At 41.5% G+C, this 12,132-nt stretch overlaps 1 long non-coding RNA gene across 1 annotated transcript; it reads right to left on the bottom strand.

The window, feature by feature from the left end:
* Positions 1 to 1,625: 1,625 nt before the first annotated feature.
* LOC146960288 (uncharacterized) lies at positions 1,626 to 7,690 on the bottom strand. Its single transcript, XR_015035482.1, has 3 exons — positions 7,577 to 7,690; positions 4,782 to 4,886; positions 1,626 to 1,972 (listed from the first exon to the last, which is right to left on the bottom strand). It is a non-coding gene; the product is annotated as an uncharacterized LOC146960288 (long non-coding RNA).
* Between the last annotated feature and the right edge of the window lie 4,442 nt (positions 7,691 to 12,132).

The following is a 12,132-nucleotide window of genomic DNA, read 5'->3' as shown; positions in this document are numbered from 1 at the left end:
CTGGAGTGGGCGTGGTTTAAATAAATATGCAGCAGTTTTTCTTCTCTCCTCCCCTCCACACATTCCTTCTATCCAATCAGAAGTTGGGTGAACAATCTTGCGCTCTTGTCCTGTTTCAGGTCATGTTTCCACCTAGATTTAGTTGAGAGGGCAGTTTTTTAAAATAAAAAAGTAAAGTGTTGAGGGGAGTTTTTTCCAAACAACGTCAGCGAATCAGCCGCTTTTGACATGTAAAAGCCCTTCCCAAGTCGACACTGACGGTAGCACCAGTGAGGCTTTAAGAGGCGCTTCAGTTCAGCCTTGACTTAAACATAGCTACAACACTTCTGGAAACCAAGGGAGCTTCTTCAGTGATTCACAACACAACTACAACTTACAACAACAACAACATGGGCGATAAAAAGCCTATGGTGATTGTAACTCAACATCCTCCCTGGTACACGACCAGCAACCAAAATGATTTCTTCAGCAGCGAAGATGTTTTCAGTTGTAAAAGTGACAGAGGACTGTACAAGGAAGTGTCCCTTACGAAAGAAAAATATATTTACCAATATATTACTTGCAATATATTGTAATATATTGTAATATATTATTCTTCCATTACATTTTCCAATATATTATATATTGTAAATATATGGAAAAATATATTGATGACACATATATTATACAATATATTATATATTGCAATATATGGAAAAATATATTTATGGCACATATATTATACAACATATTATATATTGATGTAATATATTGTAATATATTGCAATATATTGCAAAATATACAAAAAAACTGCCCCTTTCAATATATTGAAATATATTAAACCTGAATATATAATATATGGGTTTATATATCCCAAAATATATGCAATTTTATATTTATAAATATCCACCATAATGTATTCAGATTTATATGATAAAATGTATTGATAATATATGAAAAGATATAGTGTCACATGTATGTTCAATATATGGTAGAATATATTTTAAATATATGTAAAATTATACATGAAATATATGTATGGCTATGTGTTCAATATATTGTGGAATATATTTAATATATGGAAAATTATATGGAAACAAAAACATGACATATGTGTTCAATATATTGTGGATGAATACTTAAATATGCAAACTGCAATATGTGCACAAACCTTTATACCACATATTAACACAGACTGGGTAATTTATCAAAAGCAACCTTTATTTTCTTTTAATCAGGCACAGATACTGAACCCAGTTTGAGGTAGGGAGCTATACAGGCCTATTAAACCCCAACCAGGGTTCCTACAGCTTAAGCCAAGTTAAATTTAAGACTTTTTTTAAAACCACTTGAAATTAAATTTAAGACCAACTTCAAAATAAACACAAATGCAGAAAAAAAAGAAACACCTCACATCAATTACATAGGGTTAGGGACAATTTTACCCACTTTCCTATGTGATCCAAGGTAAAGTGACTGCTACATGAACATTGGATTGTGTCTCTTTCCAGCTGTCCTTTCAAAATAAATGCATAAAAAGTCTGAAAAAAAAAAAAAAACACCACTGACTCGGAATCTGGTGGCTGTGAGAAATTTAGTGTTGACGGCCACCATAAAATACCACTTACCAAGTGTTAACATTTTTAAGACTTTTGAAAAATTGATTTAAGACATTTTAATGCCAATTAAGGCCTTGTTTTTAGATTAATGAATTCAATGCCTTTTAAGACTTTTTAAGGATCCGTAAGAACCCTGCCAACAGGCCTGGCATATGGTCAGACAAAGGAAATGTGACTGACTCTACATTTCTGAACAGTGCAACATTTTTAAAGAATGCCATTGAACAGACAATACATATACTTTTGGAACTGTGGAAAAGAAATAAACAGCCAAAAGAAAATTGATGTAGCAGATAAAGCAGATGTATGTATGTAGCAGATGAAGAGATGTCCACCCTCCAATTGGTAGTAATCAGCTGGCTCCTTGGTGCATCTAGGGAAAAAGAGAGAAAAAAAAAGAGATTTTTTAAATATTATTTAAATTATCTGTATAAAATGCTCTGACATCCTTTGCTTCATTCTAATGTTCAACCTAACATCAAACATCAGATCATTCACAGGGGGTTTGGAGGGGGGTGTCAAAGAGTCAATCGATTAGTACTCCGCGATTATCAAATACTTTCGCTTGAAATGCCTATCCCTACTGGAGTCCAGACTCCACACCAGTAAAAACAAGATAATAGACCACTAGTTTAATGTTAGTATTCAGTCGGTATTCAGCTGTATAGTCAATGATTTCCCTCAACTCTATCACTCAGTCAGCCAGCATCTAGTCTGGGGCCGTTGACTCGCTGTTTTGGTAGGAAACGGATCCAGGGCGAGAGAGACAGACCTTTCCTTCAAAATAAAAGCACCAAGCTAATAAAATGCGGTAAAACTCTTTGATTTAAGGAATATAATTTACAAGAAAGTCCCCGAGCCATTAACACATTTTGCTTTTATTGTATTACAAGTTAATGTTTATTCAGGGTACCCCCAGAATTTTGCAACTCAAATTTAAGACTTTTTAAGACCTTTTTAATACCACATCTAATGAAATTTAAGACCAACCTCGCAACAGTCATTTTACGTTTGCCAACGCAGCATTCCATGACTTTTTGCAAGTAGATACAGTTATGTTGTTGCGATGTATCATGCAGATAGATAAAAAATAAGACCTTTGTAGGGGTGTAACGATACACATAAATCACGGTTCGGTACGCACCTCGGTTTTGAGGTCTCGGTTCGGTTCATTTTCGGTAAGAGAACAAAATGCAAAACATAAATTTGCTTGTTGTTTATTAGGAATTTTTCTAAACCAAATTTACATGTTTTAGTCAAATGTAATTATTTTACTCACCTACTAATGCTATGTTGTAGGTACATTCTGTCCCTGATACAAATAAACTTATTAAACTAAACCAAGCCATTATACAAAATATGAAAAAAATATAAAAGGCTACTGTTGTAAAGTGCTGCCTAATAAGTTCAATAAATTATTCTCAAAATAACAAAACATACAGCCTTACAATGATTTTTTTTTTTACATGTAAAGTGCAGCACTAACAGTTCGAGCCAGTGACGGACTGACCATAGGGCAATGTGGGCAAATGCCACAACGGCTGCCTGACGATGCAACGTTCGGCCGCAAATAAATAAATAAATGAATGAATAACGCGGGTCATCACGAGGCACAGTGCGTAGTGTCAACACAGCAGCGACGTGCGCCTGCTCTGGGCGCATCTGCAGCAGATCCACATGTACTGGAGCTTGTGCGCAACACAGACACAGAGAGAGAGACAGACAGACAGACAGACGGACAGGCAGACAGACAGAGAGGAGATAGGAGCCACAGCCCCCCCACCTCCACCTCCACCTCCACCTCCACCTCCATTCCTCCCAAAAGCAGGAGGGTCTTCAAGCCTCTGTTTTCTCGCTAGCGGTAGCATTAGCAGTAGCATTAGCGATAGCCACGACGTAAACGGGCTGCACGTGTAGCTGCAGGTGGACTGTAAACACACACAACTTCTGTACCGAAACTCACTCGTTCACAGCGCTGTGCTGAACCGAACGCCCCGTACCGAATCGGTTCAATACAAATACATGTACCGTTACACCCCTAGACCTTTGAGAATGAAATTTAAGACTTGTAAACCAAATTTAAGACCTTTTCAAGGCCTTAATTTATAGTTATCAAATTTAAGACTTTTTCAAGTTTTTAAGACCCCGCGGGTACCCTGTTATTTTATAAGTTTTATGTTGGTGAATACTTTTATTTTGGTGAATTTGGTGATTTCGGTATCAGCTACAGACAGGAACCAGAATGCAGACTAATTGGGAGGTAACTGACACCAGGCTCTTCGCTTGTCTGAAGAGCCTGGTGATGCGAGGCTAGCCAGCATCAGTCCTGTGGAAATTTCAATTACTTCTGTATGGGATGGTGCTATACATTTAAAGCGATAGTTCACCCAAGATTGAAATTTCACTCATTATCTCCTCCCCCTCATGTGGACTAAGGGCTGGGAGAAGTTTCAGAGTCCTCCGTGGCTTCTCTGAGTTACAGGGGGTCTCGACGTAGCAGTGCATGTCAATATAACGGTTGCAAATGGATACCAACTGTCTTGGTAACAAAAAGACACACCAAAAAACATCCAAATACCTCCATGCTGCTCGTATGTAATGTCCGTCTTGTATTGAAGCCCCAAAATGCGAAATTGTCCCGGAAAAAATTGAATAAGTCAATTTTTCAAGCTTGTTTTGTAGCGGAAGCTTCTCAAAGCTCCTCTTCCCGGTTCGTCATATTTGGACGAACTGGGAAGAGAACAGACCCTGGTTCGTCCAAATATGACGAACCGGGAAGAAGAGCTTCGAGAAGCTCGAAAAATTGACTTATTTCATTGTTTTTGGGACAATTTCGCATTTCGGGGCTTCAATACAAGACGAACATTACATACGAGCAGCATGGAGGTATTTGGATGTTTTTTGGTGTGTCTTTTTGTTATGAAGACAGTTGGTATCCATTTGCAACCGTTATATGGACATGCACTGCTACGTCGAGACCCCCTGTAAGAGAGAAGCCACTGAGGACTCTGAAACTCCTCCCAGCCCTTAGTCGACATGAGGGTGAGTAGATAATGAGTGCAATTTCAATTTTGGGTGAACTATCACTTTAAAAACTTGAACTGAAATTAATCTGAACTAGGTTTAATGAAAAAATTTAAGAAGCAAATGCATTTGCCATAATTCTTGGTCTGTTTGCCTACCTGTTTGCATGTTGAAGTCTGTACCCCATCATCTTTTGCTCTATTGTCACTTCGGGTTCTCCAGCACGATGATCTCATGGGTAGAGCACTGCTGTGGGTCCTTGGCTGTGTAAAATACAGATTGACATAACAAAGAGTATTCAGTCAATTAGAAACAGAGTAAAACATTAATTAATCAAGGACAAAAATATCTTTAGCTGTGTCACAGTATTAAGGATAGAATGATTTTTTTTTATTTTATTTTGCTGCTGATCCTGATTATTATTACTCAAATAACACTATATTTAGAACTAATATCCTAATGAAAATTACTGCCACATATCTTTGACTTTAAAGTTTCTATTATTTTGTCCAACCTATGAAGGGTGAATTGAACTTATTACACCTGTGTGTATAAACTGGATTCACTAATGATGGCTTATTTGCAGGCTATATCATTTTCAGCTGGATGACTAATACTTCATCAACCGAGTATACACTAATATCAGTGATACTTTACTTTTATTAACAGGAGTGAGTATTAGTAACCATGCTAAGAGGCCACAGTCAGTGTAGTGTCTCATCTCCAGTAGTTTCTGTTACTAGCAGAGTTCATGTTGTTTTCTTCTGCAGCAGAGTGCGTTTTCTAAAGCAGTGGTTCTCACACACAGACACACGCGCGCGCCGAGTAGCCGCGAAGCAGCGAGAAGCGGAGCCCTTTGATGTTAACGACTGTGTCACACCGGAGCCACGTCGCTCCGGTTCACAGCAGCAGCGGCGCGGCGCGCGAGCCGCGAGCTATGGCCGCGAGCGAGCCTGTCAAGCCGGGCAGGAAGTCGCACAAAGAAACAGCGGAAGAATCCGGTTAATTTTCAAAATAAAACACATTCCGAAGCCGGTTTACCACGGTAAGTGCAGGTAACCAGGCAACCAGGTGACTGGCGAAGTAGGAAGAGAAAAAAAAGTTGTGTTCATTCAGCTTTGGCATTTATTTAGGGGTGTGACCTTATACATGTGTAAACGTTTACACGGAATGAAACTGTAAACGTTTAGTAAAAAAAAAAAAAAAAATCCCTAAACGATATCTAGGCCTACACGCAATTTATTTTCATATTTTTATACATAGGCCTACATTTGGGGGGGGGGGGGGGGGGGGGGGTGGGTGAAAAATAGTCCCGCACACTGTCTTAATTTAGAGAAAACTATGATTTAATAAAAATGATGCTGTGACGCGCTTCCCTCCTCCAAAATGTGTGTATGCGTTTTTTCTTTCCTTTTTTCTTGTCTTTTTTTTTTTTGCGAGCGAGTGTGATGGCGCCGCCACGCCGGGTCAAACATTGCTTTTCTGGTTGCCAAAAAATATTCTAAGCAAATATAGCCTCCCTAAACACAAACAAATAACCTTAAACGGATTGAAAGAGGTGTCTCGGGACATTAAAGACGGCCGTGGACCGACGAGACGCCTCTGCTCCTGCCCGGTCTGTCCACTCCTCTCATCCGCACTTCAGCACCTGTCCTGGGCTGCAGCCATAGACTGCACCGTGTCGGCTCGGCTCGCTCCTCGTTTTAAATGACTTTACTCCTTTTAAAAGTAGTGTAAACAATTTACTGTTCTGATCACTCATGTGCGTGTATAGTTAGGCTATACGTTGCATTATTATTAGTTATAGCTACTTCAAAAGTAAAGGACGGTGGAGCGAGCCAAGCTGTAGCCCAGGACAGGTGCTGAAGTGTGGGAGAGGAGGGAGAGACTGAGCTCCGCGGGGCTCTGGCAACTAGCGGCGGATCAGAGAGGGTGGAGGACCGACATGACAGGGGGTCTTGGTCTCCTGGTACCTGTGCGGTCCAGGACCGCGGAGGTCAGTGAGAGGGGGGGTACGGTGGTCGACTCTGAACGCTCACCGGGCGGATCTCTCCAGTTACGGTACGGTGCGGTGCGTGTCGGGGGGGAGGCGGGCGGGACGAATCCGCCGTCGGGTCTCCTCCGCTCCGGTGGCTGCAGTGTCAGTGCTTCCACCGGCTGCATATCAGACTAGACAAAAATAAGATAACATGTTCTTCTTCTCTTCTGTTTACCAGCGCTCTAAACCCTACGTCAAATCCGAACGTGTTGCGTTGCATGCGTAATTCCCTGTGCGACAGCGCGGGAAAGTCGCTCCTCAGAAGCAATTGCGCTCCTGGGTAAACCAGGGACTGTTGTGTGGTGGAGATGCGTTCAATGATCATCCTAATAAGTCGTTTGGCAGTGGCTGCAATGTAACGGACATTGTTTTATATGTATAAACTCCACAGGCCAGCTTTAAATAACTCAATAAACAGCCCATGAAAAAAATATTTTTTCCAGCAGATATCTTTGTTACAACATGACTGAGCTAATTGGAGTAGTTTCATGTTGTGTCCGACAACGGGAGGGTTTTAACAGCTGACGTCCTGGTGTTAGCTTAGCTGCTGCTGTTAGCTGTCAGCAGCAGCTAACGTTAAGCTAACGGCTACGATAACCATGACTAGTTGCAGAGGCGTGCACACAGAAGTGGTGGTGTTTGTTCGGTAATTCGTTTTGTAGATTTAACAAACATCAGATTAGTCAGGGCGGTTTTGGCAGCCCGGAGCCTCCACATTTGGTGCCTACACCGGTGGCTAATGCTACCAGTTAGCCGCTAACGCTACCAGTTAGCCGCTCGCTAGAATGCTACTACGGGGTTGAAAGCCGGATAGCTCATGTGCTAATGGCGATTAGCTTTTCTCTCTTTTCTTTCTAACCCTTTTCTCTGTAACACGTTAATGAAGCCATGTACCGGCTGAAACATCCTCCTCACCGTTGGTTAGAACAAGGAGAATAAGAAAAAAAAACCCTCCATGGTGACATGTCGAGACATGTCCAGGACTTCACATCCGTTAACGTTACACAGCCCCCCTCCCTCTCACCAGAGCCTGCCTCGTTTGAATCCCTGACACCAACAACAGCCACAATAATAACAGAGAAATATCTTACCTGGTATTTTTTGCAGGATTTAAATTCACTCAAGCTCTCGCTAGGACCAGGTTCCAGCCGACTGTTTGTCCATTTATCCGTATCGTAAAAATAATCCACATGACTGGTCATTCTTGAACGACTGAAGTGCGTCGCGGCGGTTCCCGTTTCACAGCAGCAGTAACGGTTATTTTCAAATTTGGCGCCGGAAAGGCGCGCATAGCTGTCATTGGCCAAGAGCCATTATGTCAGTCAGATCAACCAATCATGTTCAAATGCTCACGATGAGACAGCCAATGGATTTTGTTTCATTGTGGTAACATTTTATTTTTTATTTTTATATCTAATAAAAAAAATAATTCCTGACCTGCAATCGGTTCACAGACCATTGCTAAGTAAAACACACCGTTGCTAGGGTCACCGCTCTGATCAGAGGACACAGAGGAGGAGAACTATGCAGGATATTTACTTTAATTGAATTTTTACCTTCAGCTTCGGACTAATTGTGATGTTAGATAAATTACTTAACTTGTTACAGGGGGGGGGGGGGGGGGTTATAAATATACACATATACTATACTATATACTATATATTTTAAATGTTTTACACACACACACATATATATATATATATATATATATATATATATATATATATATATATATATATATGTGTTATATATATATATATATATATGTGTGTGTGTGTGTGTGTGTGTGTGTGTGTGTATGTTGTATAAAATATAAACATTTAAAAAATATAGTGCCTTTTTGGCCTTGATCTCAATATATTTTTCAATATATACACATATATGATCCATGCATATATATGAAAATATATAAAACATTAAAAAAATATAGTGCCTTTTTGGCCTTGATTTCAATATATTTTTCAATATATACACATATATGATCCATGCATATATATATAAATATATAAAATATTTAAAAATATAGTGCCTTTTTGGTCTTTATTTCAATATATTTCTCAATATATACACATATATGATCCATGCATATATTGCAATATATTGGAAAATATAAAAATTAAATCCCATATATGGGAATATATTGCCTAATATATCACATGATATTTTCTAATATATTGCAATATATTTTTCTTTCGTAAGGGGTGGAATCTGATGAGATGCAAGCAAGAGGAAATGTCCAGAGTACAGGGGAAATTCAAACCTAAAACCGTCAACAGGATTCTCAGGGACAAAGTGATCCAGACTGCTGGTAACATAAAGCAAAAGCCTTCACATGGGCTCCTCCTTGCCCTGATGGACCTGGTGGACATTGAAGAGGGCGGCGAGCTTGAATCCATGACTGGTGTAGACAAAGCCGGTGTCAAACATGTGCTTCTGGCAAGCGGAAGCTACACACTTTTTTCGATACCGAGTAAAGACTTGACAAGCGGCAACGGTAGGAAAATCATTCCCGTGGTCACACAGTACTTTGACAAATCCAACCTAGCATTCTGTGATCAGAGCAGGTCTATGATCGGCACCTACACGGTTGCTATGACAACAAAGGGAGGAACTTTTGGCACCTCTTATTTTTTACAAGAGATTCTGTTTGTCCCTGGTCTGGAGAGCCTCAACTTGCTGAAGAGGGTCACAAGTAACAAATTTGACTTCTGGGACATGGCCCTTGAAATGCCTACACACTTAACAGGTGTCACTCCTTCCTTCCAACAAATCCAATCATTCCAGTTACTGCACACAGATGACAATAGCCGTTCTACGCAGAGTAACAATAAGGAAGCACTGGCCTCTGACGTAGAAGATGTAAAACCCATGTGCTGCGTGATGAACTCTGCTCAAATGGTGTGTGCAGCCAATTCGGACTGTTTCACCGAGAGCCAAGTGAGATGCGATTTGAGACATTTCCACTACGACAACGGTGACACACGCACTGTCTACCTCAGAAGCATCAGTAAGCTGTCGGGAGGCAAGCGGGTGAACCTGGTCCCGGTCATGGCTTTGAGAAGGGGTCAGACTCAGGCTCCTCAGCTGTACGCGTCCACCACATTGAGATTTTGCAGGACTGTGCATCACTGTCGCATGCTGGGTAACGGGGAGCCAGTGAGCTGCTGGAATGACACTCTAAATGAAATGACGAGGAATACTTTCCTCTCCGGCACCGACATGTATCCGGAGTTGTACCACACTGCACTGACAGCATTCATCAAGCGTGTACATTCCAGCAACTGGTGCAATTATTTACCAAAGCACTTGGAGAGCAAGATCAGTAGTGACCCTATCATGGTGGAACTGCTGGAATTGAGCATTAAACTCATGGACAGTAAGATCCCCAATGCTTTTGCTGTGGCTGAGCTGTTACATTGTCCGATTGAGAGGGTGAAAAAGAACGTGGCGATGTGGAAGCGATGCAACTCTGAAAACGGAGTTAACGTAGCCTTGAGAAAGCTGCGTATCAACATGGTGACTCGGCAAGGTGGAAAGGACTGGGATGCGTTGGCCGAAATCACATCCAGCTACTGTAAAAAAAGATTTGGGGAAAACAGTGCATTGACAACAGCTTGCAGAGCATGGTTCCAACCTCAGACCCTGGACAAACTAAATGCACTACACAAGAAGTGGCACGACGAGATCAAACACGATTCAAGAAAGATCAAGGACAGGGAGTTGATAGAGATGTATGCTATGGTAAAGTTGCTCTTTTTAAAACTCCGCACCCATCACAGCAAATTGAAGAAAGGACTGAAAGTGGGGAGCGGAGACAGTCGCCGCCGCCGCCGCACTTGTCGCAACAGTTTGCAGCAAGGGGAGCTGAAGGGGGAAGGAAGAGGATACAGCTGCAATAGTCAGAAGGGATCTTCCTCTTCACCACACTCAAACACAAAGTCCCTGGATGCTAAATCGGCTCCCCGTGAGCAAAGTAAAGATTGTGAGCAGATGAGGGAAGACCAAGTTGTGACCACTGCCAATGCTAAGGAGGATAGTCTGTCCTCGACCATCATCATACCAGAATCAACTCCGATTTTGACCTGGATAAAAAATTTGTCCGTTCTGCTGCTGAGTCAAGCCTGGTTGACCAGCAGTGATGATCTCAGGAGAGATGCTGTTTGTTTTCTACTGGGATTAGATGACACACTGCTTAACCAAAAGAACGCCACAATCCTGATGGAATGGGTAATTGACAACCGAGCAGTTGTTAACACACTCAAGAAGTACCATTTGCAGGACAGACTTAGCAAAGCTCTCATTGATTGCTTGGAGTCTACAGACAACTGGAGAAACCAGGTGTTTTATTTACAAGACCCCCAGAATCAACACTGGAAACGGTCGGAGGAGCAGTCGGTGGATGAACCATGTAAAATGAGAGGTGATCAAAGTCAGAAAAGGAATCAGCTTTACAAAGACGACCGCATTGGTGTCATGAAAAAATCATCACATTATCAGCAGGCCAAAGCGGATAAGGTTGATCACTTGGTTTCTAAGTCAGAGGCCTCCAAGTCATCCCACTCTAAAAGTGATGTTGGAGCACTCGGACTTCACCACAGACACTTTGATGATCACGACCACGACCACGACGACGACTGCTACCCCTGGAGTGATGCGGAAGAAGGATATGATGGTGATGATGCTTATGATGATATTGCTGATGATGGTGATTTTGATGACATTGGTATCCCTAGTGAAAATTTGGCGGATACTATGGAGCATGATGAATGTGAGAGTTCTGATGACTACGATTACAATGACGGCTTCATAAACAACGAACCTGTTAAGCAGGAATGTAGCATCACTGATGAATCTACTGCACCGGAATCTGGCAGCAGTTACAAATCTACTGAGTCGGAAAATAGCAGCAGTGACGAGGAGGAGGACGAAGAATCATGCTCACAGTTTAAAAGGAGGACAGAAAAGGCCAAGTGTGAGACAAAAGAGGCTGTGCGCAAGCATCGACGCCTGGTGGATTCAGAGTCTGAAGATGGCAATGAAGTCTCTCATTCAGCCGGAAGCGGAAGAGGGGAGAATGAGGGATTTAAGCGCACATTACTATGTGACTGATGACAACTCAATTGAGCCCCATGTAAAACGTGTCAGATTTTCAGGGAAGAGAAACCCTTACCTAACCCATACCACATCTTCACTTCGGAAATCTAGTCCTCAGTTACAGGTGCAGAAGGGAGTGGTTGATTGTGAGCATGACAAAGAACCTGTAGATGAAAAAGATCACACCGACCATCCTGCAAAACTTACATCTTCTACAGACTTGTCTGAGGAGGATTCAAAAGTGGAGTCGGACATAAACGACGACCAAGACAACTGCCCTGAAGAGATATATCTGGAATAATGTCCTCCCATGTGGTGAAAAGAAACACGCCTGTAGCTGGACACAAAAGTGCCAGTATGGTACAATATTTGGAGAG

This window comes from Trachurus japonicus, unplaced genomic scaffold (genome assembly GCF_045865225.1).
Source record: "Trachurus japonicus isolate A0001 unplaced genomic scaffold, Traja_1.0 AP030502.1".
Taxonomy (NCBI): Eukaryota; Metazoa; Chordata; class Actinopteri; order Carangiformes; family Carangidae; genus Trachurus; species Trachurus japonicus.
Note: the sequence above shows the minus strand (reverse complement) of the source record. Positions and strands in the feature narration are given on the sequence as shown.